Source organism: Grammomys surdaster, unplaced genomic scaffold (genome assembly GCF_004785775.1).
Source record: "Grammomys surdaster isolate TR1022 unplaced genomic scaffold, NIH_TR_1.0 381, whole genome shotgun sequence".
Taxonomy (NCBI): domain Eukaryota; kingdom Metazoa; phylum Chordata; class Mammalia; order Rodentia; family Muridae; genus Grammomys; species Grammomys surdaster.
The window spans coordinates 29,083-40,034 of record NW_021604800.1 but is presented as its reverse complement, the minus strand read 5'-3'; the positions used below and the strand labels follow the sequence as shown (position 1 = coordinate 40,034).

At 41.4% G+C, this 10,952-nt stretch overlaps 1 protein-coding gene across 3 annotated transcripts in view; it reads right to left on the bottom strand.

The window, feature by feature from the left end:
* Positions 1-10,952, bottom strand: part of Mthfs (methenyltetrahydrofolate synthetase) — a 33,025-nt gene that overhangs the window by 8,409 nt on the left and 13,664 nt on the right. The window contains exon 4 of one of the 3 annotated variants that reach the window (XR_003713127.1): positions 957-1,318. The exons of the other annotated variants lie outside the window; for them this stretch is intronic. The gene's annotated coding sequence lies outside the window, so the exon portion shown is untranslated. Of the gene's footprint in view, positions 1-956; positions 1,319-10,952 lie in introns of those variants that run through there. 3 annotated transcript variants of the gene reach the window in all.

Genomic DNA, 10,952 nt, shown 5'->3' with positions numbered 1-10,952 from the left:
TTGCCTCGTGGAGACAGGGGGGTGGATTGGAAGTATGGGATGTGGAACAGTTGGAAGGTAGAAGGGGTGAATAAAATCTGAAGTGTAAAATTAATTAATTAATTAATTAATTAATTTAAAAAACACCTTCTCCTAAAACCATGAATAAAAAAATATGATGTAAAGTGTCCCTGGTGTGGTAACATCAAATGTCAACTTAACAGCTACATGCCTACTCTTGAAGTCACACAAGTGACTGTAAAGACTCAGACCTGTTCACCAAGCGTGCTCTCATGGAACAAAGACTTGGAAATCCCAAACAAAACACAAGGCCAGTACCTCATGACAGCTCTCGTGATAGACTCAGAAATCAATGAGACTTTGAACTCATCATGGCTGTGTTAGAACAGACTGACATATGGTGCTTGCTCCTAATGGGAAAACAATGAAAAACACATGACATAATAAACAAAACTATGTGTTGCAACAAGACATAGTCCACTTCAGATTACACGTATAAATGGTTTTGAAAACATTTTTCCCCCCTGGGCTAGCAAGATGTTTTAGTGGTTAAAGGTGCTTGCCATCAAGCCACATGGTAGAAGAGGACTGACTCTCCACAAAATTGACCTCTGACTCCATAAGCATAAAACACACACACACACACACACACACACACACATTTTCACTGGGTCTCAACATGTTCTAGCCATTGGGAATCTTAGTGTAGAATCATATACATCTGAAGATAGGATGAGCCCTGACTGTTCACTTTGTCATTGTTAATATAACATTCTTGCTTTCACACGGGCACCAATGCTTGTATCAAAATACCAAATCAACATTCATCACCAGGGCACTAGCCCAACCATACAACACCAGGTAAAATGAATTCCACAGTATAATGGGACATTCTGCTGATACCATGTGCATCACTGCATGAGACAGTCTATCTATGACTTCCATGAAAAACTAAGTACATTATGAGCACAAGGCTTTATTTAATCCCATGAACACCATGTTTAACTGAAGGAAGTAGTTACAGACATGGATTAGAATCCAGAGGGTACCCACTTTGATTTTCAGGGTTTTATATCCCTGAAGAAAGAATCAGATGAGGGACATATGTATAGTGGTAGAAATGGAGACCATGACTTAAGGCCAGAGAACACCTGCCTTCTCCCACTTCTGTACAATTGTCCCTTACATGTAGCCTTGATGAGGAGAATTTCTATGTTTCTGCCAAATCACTTCTCTCATGGAAACCCTGATGTCTCTCTGTCCCCTAACCTTCTTCTACAGTCGATGGAGACAGGGATTTAGATTCTTCTGGGCAAAGCTGAAACACAGAAGAAACAAGAAGAGCATATGGTATAAGTGCCGAGTGTTCCTGCACAGCAGCCTCTACCCTAGCAGAGCAGCCTAAAAATACCAAGGCCAGAAGTCAAACTAAGATGGCCTGTGAAAACAGTCACTCTTCTGTCTGTAATGTCTATGCATTCCTGTGACTCTGCCACAGGAAGGATACAGAGAAAAGTGACAGCCTCGGAGATGAAGAATTGGGGAACACAAAGGCCTGGGTGAACAGGAGACTGTACACCTTCACACCATTCCTTGTGAATTTTTATCAAATGGTGCACAGAGCCAGAAATAAAAAATTCTCTTAAATATCGACCTTCTATGTGAAGGAAAGAGCCTAGAAGACGATCTAGCGACCAGTCAACTGGCCTCCAGATGGATCACTGGGTGTAGACCCCACAACAAACATGGGTAGCTAGAAACTTCTAAGTAACTGAAGCTCCTTAAAACCCAGCTTCTTCTTAAGACAGGACAAATACCACCTTTACAGAGTGACTATTAAATACATAAAGAAAGTATGTCAAAACTCAATAAAGTATTCAATAAATGAAGGCTTCTCTTATACTTACGGATATGAAAAAATGCCTATTCTTTGTTGATTCTTGAGGCTTTTTTCTTAAAGAGTTATTTAGACTTTGTTCTTTAGCACAAACCTGATCCAAGAACAGGCCTAGCTCTCTACCACCACCTGCTGACAGCTAGCAATCAGAAGCTGCTCCAGCCAGGAGCAGAGCTGAGCCATGCAGGCTCTCTGAAATGGTGGCTCTAGACAGCTGTGATGGGAAAGCACTGTGGTTACAAAGCACCTTTCCTGCAACAGAGGATACTCTGGCAAGTGTCTGTTACAAGAAAATCAGGAACAATGGCATTGATACTTGAGGCTCACTGTCAGTTGTACTGCTCATTTCGCAAACACATCCTCACCTGCTCACAAACCCCACAAGACACACTATCATCTGCTTTCTCCAAATGGGAAAATCAAGATTCAAAGAGAGAATGCAATTTGATAAAGTCATATAGCCAGTGATGCTGAGACTCCAGTGCTGGGAAAGATGAGAGCCTCTTGCTGGAGGGTAAGGCAGACAAAGAATATTTACTAAATCTGCCATGGAAGCAGGCTCAGTCACATGGAATACAGCATCTATACTAGTCAAGCTTGGGCCACAGTGTGAACAGATGGCACACAAACTGAGAAAAGAAATTCAATAAAGAGACCAGTAAAAGGACTGGCAACTCGTATGTAGTAACTGCTGGGAAACACTGGCCATCCAACATCTTCAGGGGGTGGGAGCACAGAGAGTATGCCTATTGTAGCATCAGGATGGCAGCTGGAAGGGCTGCTGGGCAGGTGTGTGGGCGCTGTACTGGGGTACAAAGTGTTATCCCTCCAGCTCACTCAACATCATTCCTTAGTCTCTAATGTGTCCCTCTTTGTGGGCTTGTAGCAAGTGAAAAGTGAAAAAGCCTGTGAGTCCAGTAGTCGCCAACAAACAGAGCCAGCAATGTTTGAATGTGGGGAGTATTAGTGGTTACTTCTGGGCATGGAGACGGGTTGTTTATTGTTTTTACTTCATGTCTCATCTTTATGATCAAACACTACTGATCTGCTTGTTTTATCTGGACAGAAATGACTGTCCCAGTGCTATAATGTAGTAGAGATGACTTTGGCCATAGCCATGGTAGCAAAATAAAAACAAAAATACAATGAAAGCTAGGTCTATGGTAATGGTAACAGCTACTCCCACCTTCCCTCATAGAAGGACTTGAAGGAGGACTACAGAATCCTCATCGGGGATTCCAGCCATTACTCCTTCCCACAAATTGGCTGTGAGTGCTCTTAGGAGATACTTCAGCATAGAACAAAAGAGGAGGTTAACTGAAAGTGGAACTCCATGACAGAGTCGGCACATCATCATTCGTGATGGGATAGGACTTGGCAGTGATGCAGCCATTTGGGGCTACCCACACTCCTGAAAGTAACCCCTTACCCATGTTCCTATAAACAAACTCATTGGTTTACCGTGTTGGTCTAGGGTGGAATTATTGTTAAGGTTACATCTGGGTTAAGTAAATGCTGTTTCACATCTTCCCAAGGAAAGTTAACACAAAAACAGAGCACAGCTGTTTCCTTTTAGTAAATTTGTGTGTGTATGTATGTATGTATGTATGTGTGTATGTATGTATAGTGTGCATGTATGTAATGTATATGTGTATGAATATACTAAAATTCTAGCCTTTACCAGGAGACATACTTCAAAGCATGTTAGTTATTTTCTTAAGCACTTAAAAAATGTAATTATATCTTGGCTAATACTTTATCTGAAGATATGATGCAGATATTAAGATAACAAGTAATAATAATCTGACATCATTTGATTAGACAGCATGACCATTATTGCTATCCCTCTGAACAACAATCAAAACTATATACGAAAGATAAAATGTTAGTTTCCAAGAACCAAAGTGGGAAGAGGTGAACTTTCCCAGAGCACAGAGCACAGCTCTTTTCTTTTAGTAAATGCATAAATGTATGCATTTACTCAAATGTGCGTGTGTAGAAGTATGCACCCGTACAGGCACATTTTGTGTGCATATGTGTGTGCAGGTGTGCCAGAGGTAGAGTCAAGCACCAGGGATCCTCTGGTCTCCTCATTCCCGCAGCACTGGAATAGCAGGCCTGGCTTTTTGCTTGGGTACTGGGGTTTACACTCAGGTCCTCAGGCTTGTGAAGCAAGCACTCTTTCCCACTGAGCCATCTCCACAGTCCTAGATTCTTTAACTGCATGGGTTTGCAACCCACAACCTCCCTGCCAAATGTGGCTATAAAGATTCACTGGAACTCAGCCACGCTTTACTTTGGCCACTAAAATGGAATAGCCAGTCCCTGAACATGCAGTATCAGCCACTAAGCCCCAGATACTTACTACCTGCTCTTTCACAGAGAAGGGTGCCAGCCCTTGCCTTGGGCATCTCCCTTAGGGCAGAGAGAAATCAGTCCTTCAGTTCATCCTATCTTAGAAGATACTGACTAAATGAATATTATTAAGGAATGAAGAGATTAAGTTGTTTTCAGTACAAAAACAAAGTTCAGGGGTGGTATTATCTTAATCCAAATGGCATTCCTAAGTGTTATTTTGGTACCAAGTTTGGGAAAGACTCACTACCATCCATAGTCAGATGGGTCCAAACAGGACAATAAAAGTGGGGAGAAATCAAAATTTTTCCTATGCTTTTTCTCTAACTTGAGTCTCCTCTGGTTATGTGATCTAAAGAAACAAAGGAAAGAAGAGAGAGGGGGGAGGGAGGGGGGGAGGGAGGGAGGGAGGGAGGGAGGGAGGGAGGGAGAGAGAGAGAGAGAGAGAGAGAGAGAGAGAGAGAGAAGAAACTTCAATGTCTCAGATATATTTAAAATCTAAGTTAAAGGTTCTTAGAACTTTAAGGTTAACTCTTTTTCTGTGTGACACAATCGAGAAATAAACAGAGAACCACAGAAAGACAAGTTCTACTCAAGTCCACTTATGCATATGTAAAGCAGTCAACCTCAGAAAGGAAAGAAGAACTGTGGCTGACTCCGGGCTGGGGCAGGGATGTCGTCTCTCACTGTGTAGTTTCAGGTCCCCAAATGGAAATCGTAAGAGAGCTGTTACACAACAGACTGGACTTAGCACTGCTGGACTGGGGTTGTCAGGAGAGCAAACACGGATTTTATACTATGTGCTTCTTTACAATAATAAAGAGAAACAACTACAACAGGAGAGGAAGAGAAGGCCGGGGGTCTGGCAGGGTGAGTGCTTCCCTGGCACGTGTAAAACCACCAGCATCAGCCACAGGCATCAGGAATGAATCAATTAAAATGTGGCTTACGCTACAGCAGTGGTTCTCAACCCACGGGCTGCAACCCCTTGGGATGGATGGAATGACCCTTTCACAGAGCTCTCCTAAGATGTCCAAGACCATTGGAAAACACAGATATTCACATTACAATTCATAACGGTAGCAAAATTACAGTTACGAAGTAGCAATGAAATTAATCTACGGTTGGAGTTCAGCACAACATGAGGAGCTGTATTAAAGGAACGCAGCATAGGAAGGTTGAGAAGCACTGCTGTAGAGTAATGAAGGGCATCTCTCGTAGGTGCAGGGAAAGGGTGCCTTTGCAGTTCTCACTAGCTATCCTGCTTTGTACACGAGGAGCTCGAAAAGTCCTTATCCTAATCAGTGACAGTGCTGCCCAGTTCCTCAGTCTCAGAGTTAGGCAAGACTTCCTAACTGGTATTAGCTGGCTTCCACCACTTCTTCTACCCAAATGTTTAACAGACACTTGAAAGCCAGGCAGTCTCTCTAGGTGAGCAAATGTAACTAAACTCACAGTCTGTTTCTTATGCTTGCCCTCCTCTTGCATGTATAGGAGGCCTCAGAGCTCACTGACATGAGCCGTGTGCCATCAGAACAACTCTAGCTGCTGCAAACCTAACGTAAAGTAAGTCAGCGCTCTGACATAGTGTCACCTAGAGACATATATCACCCTTTCCCATGGATTCATGTGCATCATTTTCACTCCAGCTAGTCTTGCTATCTGTTTCAATATGCCTTCTTCCGGTCGATAAAAAACTTCATCTTGAAACTCTTAATGCACCATAAAACCAGCTGACAAGAAAAGGGAAGGAGAAATTTTTTTGTAAAGCTTTAGGACTTATCAGAAAGTCAATAACTTGCAATTATTAATAACTCTGTAAATATGCTAGCACCACCCAAGGAAGTACAAGAACATGGGACACGTATGTGCCAACAAGAACTAACAACTTGCTTAGTTAAAACCACACCCAAGGGGGCTGGAGAGATGGCTCAGTGGTTAAGAGCACTGACTGCTCTTCCAGAGGTCCTGAGTTCAAATCCCAGCACCCACATGGTGGCTCACAACCATCTGTAATGAGATTTGATGCCCTCTTCTGGTGTGTCTGAAGACAGCTACAGTGTACTCATAAATAAAATAAAAAAAAAAAAAAACCACACCCAAGAAGTTGAGTGTAAGAAACACCTAAATTGAAACACTAAAGATGGAGTAATGTACGTGCCAAAGCAATAAACAGTAAGGAGATCATGGTAGCCCACTGGCAAGGGGTTAAGTCCAAGAAAATGACACTAAGGAAGTGGGTGTTGGAAGAACAGAACTTCCAGGGATCTGGAAGAGGGGCAGCAACCGCCTGTGACATCAAAATGAAATAAACAAAAGCACAGACTTGGGGAGCCTGCCATGTGTTTGGGAACAGTGAGAGCTGCCTCTCAAAAACAAAATAACAAGGGCATGCATATAGACCATGTTGAAAAGTGCCTCTAGTGGCCAGGAAAGAAACCCACTAAATTCCATAGATAGAATCAGTGAAGCCCTTGGGCAGCCTGACAGGAAAATCAGGGGAATCCCAGTGGCTACAGAAGGTAGAGAAGGCAGAGGAAAAGTGAGAAGCATCTTTGAGACTACAGAAAAAGTCTAAAATCTTTCCTTGCATTTAAAAACACTTCATTATCATCTCCCCACACAAGCAACCTCATTCCTTCTGAAAACGCAGTATAACTGCACAGGATTCCCACATTGCCTGGAGCACTATGAAAGGAGGCTCAAGAGAAGGTACTCACTGCTAGTTGGTGGTTTTTAAAGACCCCAGGAACTTGTACCCTCATGTCTGCAGCCGGACAGCTGACTCTTTAAAGGTCTTTTCAAGACTTTAGAAGCAGAAAAGCTGCCTAACAGGGAACTTGGGTGCCAGCAGGGGTGCAGCAGGTGCACCTCATAATAAGGAGAACCTTCCAGAGACTAGCAATTACATGTCTTACATTCCTTTACAGATTTTGAAAAGATGGAGGGGTTGGCTAAAGATAAGATATTTTCTTAAAATAGATATTAACCTCTCTATGACTTTGTCTAAGTGTTCCCTTATTTTCCCTGGTTTTTCTCTGGCCATAATAAAGAAGAAAAAGAACATAGTTTGTCTATTATTTCATGTATTTATTTAACAAGATAACAGATTCCTTGATAGTACTTTTCAACACAGGTAGAAACTAAATCGTTTGTATGATTTTGCTCCAATGCACTGGATAAGGCTATGAGCAGACAGAATGTGGGAATCAGTCGACTGGTGTCACACAAGTACTGACACTGGTGTCACGTGAGCCGTATGGTCAAAGCAAGCACAAAATGGTTTTCAAAGGTCACTTTCACACGTAGTAATCCCTTTTCCAGCTAGCTGCTTTCAGATACTTCCAGCTAATTATACGGTTGCAGAATCTAGCATCTTATTCATCACAACTGCTGTCTGTACACCCAAACAAATGGAACAGCATTTGCCTCTTTTTCCTCAAAAGTGAGGCATCTCCTCTGGATTATCCTTTTTTTTTTGTTCTCTGTGATTTTGGTACCTATTTTTAATCAGTCTCTGAAAATGGAGAGTCTTGGAAACAAAACCACTTGGCACAGCTTCACTATTCACTGTGTGACTTTGATGAATCATTTCCCACAGAGGCTCATTCTCTTACCAACAGGTAAAAGCCTGACTTGGATGGTCTCCAGCTGACACCCACTTCAGTGATCCACACCACACTATTAAATGACTAAGGGACATACACATGTGGAGACTGTGGACAAAGGCACTACTTTAGTCTAGTACATCTGTGAAACACTGCCATCTGCTGGACTTGGAGAAAGGTATGCAATTCATCTAACAGCCTTGAGAAAGGCAGTTTGCATACCTCCTTTGGAAACAGTTAATCAAGGGTAAACATTTTTTTATAAAACCAAAACTTCAATGTTTGTTTCAATGGAATTTAAGAAATAATTTAAGATTGTAATGATTCTGAAATTCTTTCAGAGACTCCTGATTCTATTTAAAAACTTGAGTCTCTGCTGCCATGCTTTTCTATACAACAGGGGACAACGCACTTTAAAATCTACCGGAGTAACCAACTATGGTGGCATGCATAATCACAGGTCTGGGGAGCCTAGGATAAAGAGAATGGTGACTTCCAAGCCAGTCAGAGAGCTATCTAGTAAAAAGCTAATATATTCATTCTCTCTCTCTCTCTCTCTCTCTCTCTCTCTCTCTCTCTCTCTCTCTCTCATTCTCTCTCTCTCTCTCTCCTCTCTCTCTCTCTTTCTCTCATTCTCTCTCTCTCTTTCTCTCATTCTCTCTCTCTCTCTCTCTCTCTCTCTGATTGTATGTGTGTATACACTATATAAGAAGGAAAAATCCACATATAATAATGACAAGTATAAGGTGGCTAAAATGCACTTAACAATACACTAAACGAAGTGTGCAGAAGCAAGCAAAGATAGAGGCACATGGAGGATGCTATGCTAAGAATCTATTGACATTTTGGACCTGTTTTATCTTATCCAGTAATCCTATTCAGTATACCATCTTATTTACAATAAAAATTTTTAAATTTCTGACAGGAAAACAAATATACCAAAACATCCTTACTAACTCTTCAAACTCTTTGATAATTGAAAATGTAAAGATTTAATTTTAGTTATGTATAGGCGCGTACACATGAGTATAGATGCCTGCATAGGCCACAAGAGGGAGTCAGATCCTCTGGAGGTACTGAAACTGAGCTCAGATCTTCTACAAGAATAGTACCTTCTCTTACCTGCCAAACCAATCCTCTAGACCCAGAAAAATGTAAATTTAAAAGCCACCAGAATGTTTACATAGCTATGCTGAGACATTTAAGTGCAACTCTCCATGGGGATGCCCATGTCTACACTTGGGTGTATACTATCTTTGGGGATGCCCATGTCTACACTTGGGTGTATACTGTCTTTGGGGATGCCCATGTCTACACTTGGGTGTATACTGTCTTTGGGGATGCCCATGTCTACACTTGGGTGTATACTGTCTTTGTCCTAAGTGAATCTGTCTCTGTCTCCCCTTCTCCTGCTCCACCCAACTCTTTTGATACTAGTGGTTAAATGTATATTAAAATTTTTCTTAATAAACTCCAACTGTGTTTTAAATTGTTCCTCCTATACCTCTTTTGTGTGGTGAAGTCAAGCATACTGACTTCAGTGGAGGAGAGATCCCAGAGAAGGAAGCCTCAGACTGAGCCAGAACAGAGCTTTGGCTTCATCCTCCTGTGGCTGCTGCCCAAGTAGGTGATGTCATTTACAAGCCCAGGAAGGAAATTCACTTGAATATACAGCCACAGAGCTTACTTTGTCCCTTAGACAATAAACAAACAAAACAAAACAAAAAACCCACAGAGCATTTTGCAAGGCTGCAGAACTCTGACTAACAGGAACTGATCCAACACCACCCTATAATCTGCATAGATATAAATAAATAAAGGAAAATTCCAGATTTCCCTTATATCTAGGTTTTGTTACCATTAAAGCCAATGAGAGGCAAGGGTTTCCAGAAGTTTCTTGCAGTAGGGACAGCTAACGTTCCACCATTGCCATCAGCTCCATTTTTCTTCCTGCTTACTACAGATATGATGGCTGGATCTACAGAAGTCATTTTACAAGCAGAAAACAAATGCCAAGAAAATGGTACCCCACACTCTCATCTTAAACTGAGACGCCAATGTGAACAATCACATGCCACTGGAATTCTATTCCCATTGTATAAATATTTTTATTATTTATTACTTATAAATAAGCTCCCTCCTCCTTCAAACTAGATTTCCATTCTTGTTAGTGAAATGTTATTACCAACAAAACTGCAATAATCAAATATATTAACCTATATAGAAACTTTTAATAAATTCCAAAAGTTCTAAAGTGTTGGTGTTCAACCTTCTTAATACTGTGACCCTTTAATACAGCTCATGTTGTAATGACCCACGGTCATAAAATTATTCTTATTGCAACTTCATAACTGTAATTTTGCTACTGCTATGAATAGTAATGTAAATATCTGTGTTTTCCAGTGGTCTTAGGTGGCCCCTGTGAAAGGGTCATTTAATACCCAAAGAAGTTGTGACCCACAGGTTGGGAACTGCCTCTCTAGGGCAACAGATAAGAAAATGGTTAGGATGTTTAATAACATTTAATAACTAAATAATGTTTGGACCAACGAAGCATTTAATACCATTAAGATAAAATAGATAACAAGACCAAACATTTTATATTAAAATATTAACTATTTTTATATTTGTACTAATATATGGGAAGGAATGAAAATAAAAAAATAAGTAATCAAAAATGTTAAGCCTAATTAGCAAGCTAAACAAAGACAACAATATTGATTACTTGCATGAAAACAGAGTAGGTAAGGGGTAGATAATAAGGAGATGAAGGAAAAAGTTGGGGGAGACACAGGGAAGACAGAGATAGTAGGAGAGAGGAATGAGAAAGGAAAGGAAGGCCTCTGAGGAGGAGGAGAAGCGCTAGGAATCCCCTCTGTGCCCTTCCACATCCCTGTCCACAGGAGAAGTTTCTCATAGCTCCCTGGCCCTAGAGCTGAGTGTTCAGGGCCTAAGTGTTTCACCCAGCCAATCCCTGACCAGCCCTTTCCTAATCAACCAATCACCTTTCTCAACACCGATACTCCCGATCCCACCTATCCACCAAACCCCTGGCCCTCTCCCGATCCCACCTATCCACCGAACCCCTGGCC